The sequence below is a fragment of the Emydura macquarii genome, unplaced genomic scaffold, assembly GCF_026122565.2.
Source record: "Emydura macquarii macquarii isolate MOO-44397 ecotype Brisbane River unplaced genomic scaffold, CSIRO-AGI_Emac_v2 contig_369, whole genome shotgun sequence".
Taxonomy (NCBI): domain Eukaryota; kingdom Metazoa; phylum Chordata; order Testudines; family Chelidae; genus Emydura; species Emydura macquarii.
This window is the reverse complement of record NW_027130506.1, coordinates 14,417,523-14,431,064: the sequence shown is the minus strand read 5'-3', so window position 1 is coordinate 14,431,064 and position 13,542 is coordinate 14,417,523.

Sequence of the window (13,542 nt, the reverse complement as noted above, 5' to 3'; positions counted from 1 at the left end):
CTGTGATCTCCCGTCTCTTAACCCAGGTGATAGAGTGTGTCTGAGGAATCACACCTCTAATACTAGGGGCCAAAAAGGTACCATTAAAGAACAGCTCCAGCCACGGTTTTATGTGGTCCAGACAGACTAAGGGGACACATTTTGATGTAATCCACGGGATCTATGAGTTATCCCAGAGAGTTCCAACACTGTGAAAATTGAGGTAAATTCCAGCATATGTCCTCTGACTGATCCGGTATCATCAACACATGGTGAAGAATCTGTTGGGGAACACGAGAACTCAGACTCGCAGGAAGGGCTGGTACTGAGAAGATCTGATAGAGTGATCAAATATCTGGAAAGACTCATAAAGACTTGCTAGGATATATGAGGAAAGTGGGTGGTAATGACTCACTTGAGAGTGATGTGCTAGTAACCTCTCCTCTCTAGGTAGTTGACAAGTTGAGTTTATGGAATTGTATAATGCATGTGTTATTAGATAGTTGTTATGTGTTATTAGATGTTAGTGCATGCATCATTAGATAATTTGTATATGCATCTAAGGGTTAACTTGTTTTCCTTGGGTGGGAAGATATAGAGATATGATTGTAGAAGATTGTGATTTAGAGACACTCCCTAGCATGGAACAATGTTGTGTGAATTGGGAGATGTGCCCTACATCAGATCTAACATGGCTGCTCCCAGCTGCACACCTGGGAATCACTCCTGTCTGTGTTATTAAAGTTCTATTCCTTACTCATTCAATATTTTATTCTTTAATGAACCCTCAAGATCTTTACAAGTGAGTTGGGGAGGTCAATGCCCATCCTCCCAGCCACCCTCTTTCTTCCCAGGGGTAAAATGAGAACCCTGTTTCCCTTCAGGCTTAAACCTCTCTCTCTGTGATTTATTCACAATAGATGCCTGTGTTTGCTCAAAAGCATCAGTTATAGAAGTCATTTCATCCACATCTTGTACATTTTTGTCTCATAGACACTGTTTCACATCATCTTTACATATGCTTAGGAAATGCTCCTGAACAATAAGATCAAACATTCCTCCAGAACCGGTAACATCATTGCCACCCACCCACTTTGCCATCAAATCCTTCATCTGGTTTACATATTCCCCATTCCTCATGTTAACATGTCTGTTAAGATTTCTAAACTGCACCCTGTAAATTTCAGGGGTGATTTTAAATTGTTTTATAACAATCTCTTTGAATTTATCATAATGTGAAGCATCCTCCACTGGCATCTTATTGAAGATACCCAGAGCTTTACCAGTTAACTTTGCTACCAGTGTGGGGATTTTCTTGTCATTAGGGATTTTGTGAATTACACACAGCCTCTCAAAGAACTCTGCAATATCACCTGTCTCGTGGCATGCAGGACACAATTGTTCCCATTTGTGCATTTTTGGAGAGGTAGTGAGCAGTGGTGTGGAAGGGTTTTTGGCTCTGCTTCTTTAGCAAATCCAGTTGGTGTTTTCTGTCTTTTTCTTTCTCCTCAGCTTCTTGCTGTTCCAGCACCAGAGCTCTTTTGTGTGCTGCCTGCTCTCTGGCTGCTTCTGCTTCTGCAGCCTCTTTGGCTTGTTTTATCTCCAGTTCTTTTAGCTCCAAAATTATTTCATGTCCTCTCTCTCTTTTTCTTGTACCTGAAGTCTGAGTAATTCCAATTCCATTACTGCCTCACTCTTACTCATCTTTTCTGCTTTTTCTGCTTCTATTTCCATTTCCCAAAATAAGCAAAAAGGAAAAAACAAACTGGTAACTTTCCCTTTAACTGTGTTCAGCCACACTTAAATGACACTTAAAATCTTTATAACAGTGTATGAAGTATATATCTCACTCAGAACAACAAGCTGCGCACTTCACCCTGCTCGCTGTGCCAATTGTGATGGTATGCAGAATCTTTGGGGCACAACCGAGGAGCTGTGGAACTGCTGGGTACCCTTATCAACTATTTAGCTTGGGGTAAGTCCTCCACTTTACTCTGGCTGGTGATCCAGAGACTTCTCCAAACTCTGTTATCACCTAACCCAACAGCAGGTGGCACCAGACACCCAATTTACTTCAGTGAATGCTTTCCAGCCATTCAGGAACCAACAATAGTGACCAAGGACCCTAGGATTATACTGTCTAACTCTGGTCAAAAAAGCCTGACCAGTGGAGATTATCCAGTATGCCCTTCCCTCAAAGTGGAAGGAACATGCACCAAATGGAATCTATCCCCCAAATTATATTAATAAATCCACTCCCCTCATTTTGGATAAGGAATACAACTACTTTTGTTACTGAGCAGTTTGTCTAAACACTTCACTCAAAGACACACTGGCTAAGATAAAAAATTAAACAACTCTATTAACTGCAGAAAAATTGATTTTAAACTATTATAAGTGGCAAGTGTAAAGAGATTAAAATAAATTACTAAATGAAATAAACATAAAATCTCAGATTAAGTTCTACACATTAGCAAACTCTTGAATTATCAATGTCTCACCCTTGTTAGCTGGTATAAGCTATTTCTTAAACACAGGCTGGGCAATCTTCCCTGCCTCAGTCTCCCTTCCCCCCTTTCAAAGTCCTTTTGTCTTCCAGACAACTCTTAAGGTGGAGCCCAGTGATGATGTCACACTCCCCCTTTTATAGTCTGTTTCAGCTTGCTCGAACAGTCCACATATGTGATGTGGAGGCTGCTTTCCATTGGTTAAACAAACCCATTGTGAGCAAGCATCCTATAGGGAAGCCTTCACTGTAAGCAATTCCTGGCAGTGGAACCTTTCCTTGATGGGCCATGAGGACATCTGCCCACTTCATTATTGTACCTGAAAAGCTGATTTAGGTGGTTTCCACCTCCCAATATGTTCTAGTAGCATTTATCACAATATTTTATAACTTCACATACTGAGGTAGCACATACACTGCAACAGGATATTAATGTTTAGCAGATCAAGACTTTTAAAATAGTAGCAAACAAGGCATACTTTGTACAGAACATATCATAATTATATGATCTTGGAGAATATGGGATTTTTGGGGTGGTGTTTTCAGACACAAGGTGTCACATTGGGCATCTAAATATCTTTGAGGATCAGGGCCAATGTCCCTATGCTGCTGTAGGATGACCTATGGAATGTGGGGAAGTTCAGGTTGGCAGCTGGTGACAGGCAGATTTGCTAATTTAGCTACAGTTTTCTGTGAAGTGGATCAGGATCCTGGGAGTTTTCTGGCTTGTCTTGTTAAGCTTCTATAATTATCATTTTATTGATAAAGTGCCTGTCCTCTGGGAGGCATGGAAGGTGGAAATGTGATTATCAACCACAATTAAAATAGCAGGTAATGTGACAGTCAGATAATATACTAACAGTCAGATCAAAATTGGTATCATGGAAAAGGGGTGATGGCGTGGGCCCTGACGCAGAACTAGCTTTGGAGTGGAAAATGTTTCATGTGCAACGAACGATGCAGCCAACAGGCAGAGCTATAGGATAGCAATCCTTAGTGAGCATGCTAAGCAGTGAAGCAGCCTGGCCCTGGCTTGCATTCCTAAGCTCCAGGTGTTCATCAAATTAAATCTCACCTGAAACCTGACCTCCCTCATTCTATTCTGCTCATCATACAGGAAACACCGGTAATAAAGAATTATTTTTTAAAAGTGGGTAAGGATGTTCTGAGGCCAATGCCAGGGGACCGCTAGAAACACAAGCTCAGCGTCACCACAGGAAAGGCTGGGTCACCCATCAATCTCAGGGCACAACAATGGTGGAATCCATATGACAATGCGTGGTGTCTGATTGCAGGTAGGCACAAGCACAAGACTCCAAGCTGCAGTCTCAAGAGTTAGGCAGATCCTGTCCCATGAAATACTTTAAATGCCAGGTGGTGTAAAATCAGCCTGCTACTAACTAGGCAGCCAGAACCATGGGCACAGGGTAGGAATAATTATTATTACTATTATCACTGTTTATCTGTATTATTGTAGTACCAAGAAGCCCCATATTGGAGCCCCATTGTGCTAGGCACTGTACAAATCTATAGTATGCCCCAAAGAGCATACAGTCTAAATAACCTAGATAAACAAAGAGTGGAAGAAAGAGAATTTTTACTGATGAGGAAGTAAGGGATTGTCTACCTGATGCTGCAGTGCAAATGAGAGGGGTCTGAATTGTAGAACGCTCTAACTGTTCCATGTAAACCCTACTGGAGTGCTTTAAAAGGTATCTAATTTGCACTGATTTGAAACAGGACTACTTTAATGTGCAATGGGTACTTTTCAGAGTGTGTCAGCAGGGTCTACATGGGCAATTAGAGTGCAACACGTTAAAGCAGTCTACAGTTCACAAGCCTCTAGTTCACACTGAAGTGCCATGCAGACAAGGCCTGAGATACAGAAGGTCTGATTCTGAGGCAGCCACCCATGTTCCATAATACCTTACTCCACAGGCAGTCTCTTAAACTTAGGGTTGGGCGAAAGTCAACAGGTGTGGAGGAGCACATGGTTTAGACAAAGGCATCCCTTAGGGGAGGATATATTAATGGGGATTCTCTATATCCTAGTAAGAAGGAGACGATAGAAGTTGATACAATACAGGTTGGAACTAAAGAGAAACAGTCAAATGAAAAAGAGTCCCATTCTATTACATCACATAATGGCACACAACGAAAAAGTGACAGTTTTTATAAGGACTTGTACAAATACTAGAAGTGTAAATACTAAGATGGGTGAACTTGAGTGCTTCACATTAAATGAGGATATTGATATAACAGGCAACACAGACATTTGATGGAACAATGATAATCAATGGGGCACAGTAATACCAGCGTGCAAAATATATAGGAATATATACAACAGTAGGTTGTGCTGGCAGGGGATTGACACATGAAAGAAAGCATAGAGTCAAACATAGTAAAATATTAAATGAATCAAACTGTACCATAGAATCTCAATGGCTAGAAATTCCATGCTAGAATAATAAGAATATAGCATCAGGAATATACTGCCAACTACCTGACCAGGAAGGTGATAGTGACTGTAAAATGCTCCGGGAGATTAGAGAGGCTATAAAAATAGAAAATTCAATAATAAAGAGGGATTTAAACTATCCCCATGTTGACTGGGTACATATCACCTCAGGATGGGATGAAGATATAAAATTTCTAGACACCATAAATGATTGCTTCTTGGAGCAACTAGTCCTGGAATCCACAAGGGGAGACACAATTGACTTAGTCCTAAATGAAGCACAAGATCTAGTCCAAGAGGTGAATATAGCTGAACCACTCAGTAATAGTAACCATCATATAATTAAATTTGACATCCTTGAGGAGGGGAGGAATACAGAAGAACCCCAGCACAGTAGCATTTAATTTCGGAAATGAGGAACCTAGTTAAATGGAAATTAAAAGGTACCATGCCAAAAGTGACATCCGTGCAAGCTGCATGGAAACTTTTTAAAAACACCATAAGAGAGGCTCAAATTAAATGCATAACCCAAATTAAAAGACATAGTGAGAAGACCAAAAAAGTGCTACCATGGCTAAACAACAACAACAAAATAAAAGCAGTTAGAGGCAAAAAGGCATCCTTTAAAAATTGAAAGTCAAAACCCACTGAGAAAAATAGGAAGAAGCATAACTCTGGAAAGTCAAGTGTAAAAGTATAATAAGGCAGGCCAAAAAGAATTTGAAGAGCAACTAGCAAAAGACTAAAAAATTAACAGGAATTTTTAAAAAAGTACATCAAAAGCAGGAAGCCTGCCAAACAATCAGTGGGGCCACCGGTTGAGGTAGTAAAACAGCACTCAAGGAAGATAAGACCATTGTGGATAAGCTAAATGAATCCTTTGCATTGTCTCTGCATTCTCTTCATGGCTGAGAATATGAGGGAGATTCCCACACCTGAGGCATTCTTTTTAGGTGACAAATCTGAGGAACTGTCCCAGACTGAGGTGTCAAGAGAGGAGATTTTGGAATAAATTGATAAATAAAACAGTAATAAGTCACCTGGACTGGATGGTATTCATTGAACAGTTCTGAAGGAATTCAAATATGAAATGGCAGAACTACTAACTGTGTTTAAATTTAACCATTTAAATCAGCTTCTGTACCAGATGACTGGAGGATAGTTAATATGTCACCAATTTTGAAATAAGGTTGCAGAGGCAATTACAGACCGGTAAACCTAACTTCAGTATCAAGTTGAAACTATAGTGAAGAACAGAATTATCAAATACACAGATGAACACGAATTGCTGGGGAAGTGTCAACACAGAATTTGTAAAAGGAAAACATGACTCACCAATCTATTAGAATTCTTTGATGGTGTCCGCAGACATGTGGAAAAGGCTGATGCAGTGAATATCGTGTACTTGAACTTTCAGAATTCCTTTGCCAAGGTCCCTCACCAAAGGCTCCTGACCAATGGCGCTTAACCAGAGTAAACAGTCATGGGATAAGAGGGAAGGTCCTCTCATGGCCAAGTAAGTGGTTAAAAGACAGAAACAAAGGTAGGAATAAATGGTCAGTTTTCAGAATGGAGAGAGATTATAGTGGTGACCTCAAGGGATCTGTACTGGGACCTCTGCTGTTCAACATATTCATAAATGATCTGGATAAAGGGGTAAATAGTGACATAACAGAATTTGCAGATGATACAAAATTCCTTAAGATAATTATGTCCAAACAGACTGCGAAGAGTTACAGAGGGAACTCACAAAACTGGGTGACGAGGCAACAAAATAGCAGATGAATTTCAGTGTTGATAAGTGTAAAGTAATGCATATTAGAAAATATAATCCCAACTATATTTACAAAATGGTTGCATCTAAATTAGCTTTACCACCCATGAAAAAGATCTTGGAGTTATTGTGGATAGTTCTCTGAAAAAGTCTGCTCAATGTGCAGCGACAGTCAAAAAAGCTAACAGAATGTTAGGAGCCATTAGGAAAGGCATAGATAACAAAACAGAAAATATCATAATGCTACTATATAAATCCATGTAGGCCCACAGCTAGAATATTGTGTTCAGTTCTGGCCACTTAATTAAAATAAATTATATATTATAATTGGAAAAGGTACAGAGAAGGGAAACTAAAATGTTTAGGGACATAGAACAGCTTCTGAATGAGGAGAAATTAATAAGACTAGGACTTTTCAGCTTGGAAAAAGATGACTAAGGGGGATTGGATAGAGGTCTATAAAATCATGAATGGTGTGGAGAAAGTGAATAAGGAAGTGTTATTTACTCCTCCATGTAACACAAGAACCAGGCGGTCACCCAATAAAATTAATAGGCAGCAGGTTTAAAATAAACAAAAGGGAGCACTTTTTCACACAGCCACAGTCAGCCTGTGGAACTCATTGCCCGGGGATGTTGTGAAGGCCAAAACTATAATGGGGTTCCAAAAAAAATTAGATAAGTCTATGGAGGATTGGTCCATCAATGTCTATTAGTCAAGATGGTCAGGGATGCAACCCCATGCTCTGGGTGTCCCTAACCCCTGATTGCCAGAAGCTGGGAGTGGATAACAGGAGATGGATCATTTGATGATTGCCTTTTCTTTTTATGCCCTCATAAGGACCTGGCTTTGGACATAAGAACATAAAAACAGCCATACAGGATCAGTCCAATGGTCCATCTAGTCCAGTATCCTGTCTTTCGACAGTGGCCAATGGTGCACCTTGCCCAGTCTTCTGACAGTGGTGCTTCAGAGGGAATGAACAAAACAGGTAATCATCAAGTGATCCATCCTGTCACCTGTTCCCAGCCTCTGGCAAACAGTAATCCCTGCCTATCCTGGCTAATAGCCATTGACAGACCCATCCTCCATGAACTTATCTAATTCTTTTTTGAATCCCATTATATTCTTGGCCTTCTCAACATACTTTGGCAAGGAGTTCCACAGGTTGACTGTGTGTTGTGTGAAGATATACTTCCTTTTGTTTGTTTTAAACCTGTTGCCTATAAATTTCATTTGGTGACCCATATTTTTGGTGTTATGCAAAGGATTAAATATCACTTCCTTATCTACTTTCTCAACACCAGTCATGATTTTATGCATGATCATGTTTTGTTTTGGAGGGCCTAAGTCTGGGGTCTTTAGTACAACCTATTTTTTACCTCATGGGAGGGGGAGAGAGTGAGGTTCCATCTTGGCCATGGTCATTTTATGGACCTATAGTCATAGAATCATAGAATTATATAAGATTAGGCTTGGAAGGGACCTCCAGAGGTCATCTAGTCCAACCCCTGCCCAAAGAAGGACCAAACACAACTAAATCATCACATTCAGGGCTATGTCAAGCCGCACCTTAAAAACCTCTAAGGATGGAGATTCCTTCACCTCCCTAGGTAACCCATTACAGTGCTTCACCACCCTCCTAGTGAAAAACATTTTCCTAGTATCCAATCTAGACCTCCTCCACTGCAATTTGAGACCATTGCTCCTTGTTCTGTCATCTACCACCACTGAGAACAGCCTAGCTCCATCCTCTCTGGAACCCGCTTTCAGGTAGTTAAAGGCTGCTATCAAATCCCCCCTCATTCTTCTCTTCTGCAGACTAAACAAGTCTAGTTCCCTCAGCCTCTCCTCATAAGTCTTGTGCTCCAGCCCCTAATCATTTTCATAGCCCTCCGCTGGACTCTCTCCAATTTGTCCACAACCTTTCTGTAGTGGGGCACCCAAAACTGGACACAGTGCTCCAAATGAGGCCTCACCAGTGCTGAACAGAGGGGAATAATCACTTCCCTCGATCTGCTAGCAATGCTCCTACTAATGCAGCCCAATATGTCGTTAGCCTTCTTGGCAGTAAGGGCACACTGTTGACTCATATCCAGCTTCTTGTCCACTGTAACCTCCAGGTTCTTTTCTGCTGAACTGCTGCCTAGCCAGTTGGTCCCCAGTCTGTAGTTGTGCATGGGATTCTTCTGTCCTAAGTGCAGGACTCTGAACTTGTCCTAGTTGAATCTCATCAGATTTATTTTGGCCCAATCCTCCAATTTGTCTAAGTCACACCTATACCTGCCCTCCAGTATATCTACCACTCCCTCCAGCTTAGTGTCATCTGCAAACTTGCTGAGGTTGCAATCTGCTCCTTCCTCCAGATCATTATTGAAGATGTTGAACAAAACCGGCCCCAGTACTGACCCCTGGGGCATTTTCTTTCTCACACCTCCCCTCACTCTCTTGTATCTCCCAGCCAGTTGCTTGGCCTTGCGCTGGCGTTTGGCTTGAAGAGGAGTCAGAGATTCATTCATATATCAAACCCCTGTACACCTCGAAACATTTTAACTACATCCCTTATCTTTCTTCACAGTTATAAAGAAAACCCATCTGGTTGTAGGTAGGCAAAGGGAATACAGTACAGTTCTTTGCTTACATGTGTATCTTAAAGACCTTAGCTTTCCAATAGGCAAGTAGGCCCTAATACCATTTCAGACAGATACACAGGCCTAAATACTGATACAAACCTAAATTGTATACTTTATATCCTAACACTCAAAGTAAAGTTGATCCAAGCCATGAGGAAGGCGACATGGAGCCTGATGAAGGAAGTTCCATTCTGGTTTTCCTTCCCTGGTGGTGTTTGCGAAAATGCAAATCGTTCTGTTTCCTGCAATCTCCTTCCCTGGCTAGCTTGATGGCCCTGTTTACTGTTATATGTAAATTGAGGTAAACTCACATTCCTTTGTTTAGGACAGACCTGTTTAACTCATTTAACACCAGGCAATTCTGATATGTCTTGAACATGTGCTTATAGCATTATACTGGGGGAGTTAATAACTTTACATATAATTATGCTAAATACATTTCATGATATTATTATTGACCAGTGAATTATTGGTTTCCATATGACAGTTCGCAAGGTTTATTTTATACAAAGATTATTACAATAGTGTATAGACTGTGAATACGAGGTGCTTAGGGTCACACTGCCCCAGGAGTTGCATACAATCACTGGCCCCAGTGATTAAACATTCATAAACTTAAAACAGTATGGTCCCCAGAGATATTGCAGGTGGTTGCCATATTGATCACAACCATGAATTCAAATAATCTTTTCCGTGTCAAGAAAAAGGTGACTCTCCTAGAAAGTGCAACAGAGAGGCTACATTTTAGCCCAGTCCCAGTTCGCTGGTGAAGAATGGCATGTCTGACCCTACACCTACCACTGTTTCCTGAAAGAGGTATTCTAGAAGACTAATATTACTAAAATCCCTGGTTACCACAGGCAGGGGTAAATCTTGAACCATATGGGTTTTCAACTTTAATGGTCACAAGCAATAGATAAATCTTTGTTGGTTTTGAAACGCTTTTCAATTCTGTGAAGTTCAGTGGGCAGGTATGCCAGCTTTATCCATTATATTCAATTAATTATTATTGTATAATTAATTCTATTAAATGTTATTTAATTATAGCTTTCGTAAGGATGTTGTACTGTTAAGGTCAATGTAGAACACTTGCATCTCATTGCTAATCTCTGCTCTAGTTTATCACATATAAAAAAAAGTCAGAAAAACTTTTTAGTCCAGGATCTTTGTGCAGCTGTTGTTCAGTACATGTGGAAATATAGTACACAGCACACACGCCCGATGGTGAAGACAGTTAAACTGGAAATGGCATTGGTGCTTTACCATGGTGCAGCCTGCATTAGAGAAAATAACAGGCCCAATAAAATGATGCAGTGGGATAGAAAACCAGGTTAAAGGGGATATTTCCACAGTAAGGGGATTATTCTTCAGGAGAGATGGCAAGTATGTAAACAAGAAAGAATGGCACACTAATGAGTGAAAAGCAGGAATGTGTCTAAAGTGCCAGGTTTCCTGGCGATTCGGCGGCAGTCGACGGGAGTTATGCAAGCTACTCTTCGTAGCTTGCGTAACTCCTGTCGACGGCTGTGCTTCCCTTCTGCGCGGCGTCTTCACTGCACTGCTCCGATGGGAACCGCGTTCCCGTCGACACAGCACTAAGCCACTTGTTATTTACCAGCGTCAACTTCTGGATCAACTGAGCGGGACTCAATCGATCCAGATAGGTCGATCTGATGGTGGCGACTTTGCTGCCATCAGTGTAGAGATACCCTAAGTAAGGTGGACTAGTAATATGGATATCTAAAGGATAGCAGGCAACTAAAATGGGATAATAAAAAGAGGTGGAAATGAGATAATTATAATGATAGCTACAGATGGGTTTCCTATTCCGTCATTCAGTAGGCCCAAGTATATGAGCTCAACACTTTTCAAGTAAAAATGGCTTCAGTAGTTTCATAAGGAACTTAATCTGCAAGAGAAGGGTCTCTCCATTCTCTGTTGGTAGAACAGGTGGGCTGAATATTCCATGAAAAGTGGTGGAAAAGCTAGAGAGAATGAGATCAATCCAAAAGATATCCTTCCTCTCAACCCTGCCTGATTTCCTCTAACATATGATGGAGATCATTTCTGAAATGGACAAATGCTCCTGGTGGCAATGGTCTTCCCCACTGCTAAGGCCTAGCTCTCTCACAAACCATCTGTCTCCACACCCCATCATCACAGCAGCAATCAATGGGAATAATAGGTCTGACGGTCCCCAGGGAGTAGGACCTTATCAGTGGAGTCCCCTCTTGTGTGGAATTTGTTATGAGCAGAAATCAGGATGGGCCAGAACCAGGCTGTTTTTAGGGTACAGTATAAGACTCAATTCCCTGTGCAAGGCTTCCCTCAGTAATGATGGAAGAAGATGAACAGCCCAGAAATATGTCCCCTGGGGAAACAAAAGGCAGTCACCTAAAGTGACTTCATTTAGGAAAAGAACGTAACACAAAGCTGTTTGAAAACAAAAACAATGCCATTCTCGGCTTTATTCATGGTGGATATGGACAGTGGGGCATTCAAAATGCATAGGTTTGATATGATTAGATATGAAGGGCCAAAGCTTCAGCTGGTGTAAGTCAGTCATTGGAGTGACAGTGATTTGCACCAGTCGAGGATCCAGCCTGTAAAATACACATAACCTGTTTGGCGCAGCTCTGCTTGAATTCTTCCAGAGTCTCTTCCCCAGTTAGAGGAACTGGCAATCAGCCTCCAGTTCTGTGAGTTGCTCTCAAAAGGCTCATCTAGGCACCATGTAGTTTCGTTCTTAACTGTGACTTTCCATAGCACCTGTGAGTTTAAGGTTGTAACTTAGCATTATTTACATGGTGGTGCTGCTGTTGTTGTTTTGTCTCAGAATTGCAAATTACACAGTTATGGGAATCAGCAAACAAGAACTGTATCTCTTGGGGGCAAAACTAAACATGTCAATAGAGTGGGAAAGAATATCGCTCCTGGCACCTTGGAGAAATGCCAAGCTAAACTACTAGAAGATAACGGGAAATTCCTTTCTGTAAACATTTGGCCTGGGACTTCATCAGCTGAAATCAGCTAATATTAGACCTCATAAATGCCCTGTATCTGAGCATGGTTTATTTATCATAACCTATGATGTTTTTTAATGCACAATATCATCAGAATTGTTTATTATAACATAAGTGGGTTTTCATCCCATGTCTCTTACTGTCTCAAATCGTAAGTATCTGACCTGAATCTCTCCTCCCCCCTTTAGCTGCTACCAGTGAAAGTAGGTCAGGTAGAAATGTACCTTTTCCGTCTGACACTTTTACTGACATAGAGCAGTTAAACAAAATACAGACACTGTGCTCTATCGCTGCCATTGATATCCACTTGTCCCTGCTACAGATGGGAAGCAATAGTAAAAAGGCCATTTAAACTATCTAGAGTTTATTTCTTCATTTTATTTAACCCGTTGCTTGAATATCTACCATAGAGTACCTGAGTGTTTTGTAATAAAACTAAACTACGGCTCAGAATATTAACAAATCAAATAAAGGACCAACAGATCCAGAATGTCCAGCATGCTTTCATAAAAATTTTGAATTTCAAGAAAAATGAAGGGTAACATTGCCCTCACCATCCCAAAAAATGATCCTGTTTTTTGACCAGCTCATCAGGAAATGGCATTTGTTTCCTACTGATATGAACAGATAGGAGGGGAATGAGGATGGACTTGTCAAATAGGATGATGCCCAAAATACTAAGGATGGGCCAGCCAAAACAGTCAGAGTTAAGTCCTGCCCCCATTGAAGTCAATGGGGGTCTTGTTTTTGAGTTCAATGGAGCCTGGATTTCACCCTAAGCCAGTAGCATGCTTTAAAGTGACTCCAGGGGACTCAGAGGGACACAAAGGGAGTACCATAGCTTAGAGTCATGACTGGGAAAGTCTTGCCACCACCTGCTCCTGAGTGAACCTGGAAAGCAATTGCAGACCCATCCTGCCTGATCACCACTGTCAGGCATAGACCGAGAGATAGAGATGGATGATTCAAATATTTATGGTTGGGATTATGAAGGATATTGTGCAGAAAGAATAATAGATGTTAGCACTGGAAAGGCTGTCTTCCTGAGTGAAGTACAACCTCTTGAGAAACTGTAGGACAGTCACAGAATGTGTGAAGGGCAGGGGAGATACCTACAATATGGGATGAGTGTTAGGTGTTCGTCTGTTTGATTGTGTGGTTTGCGTATG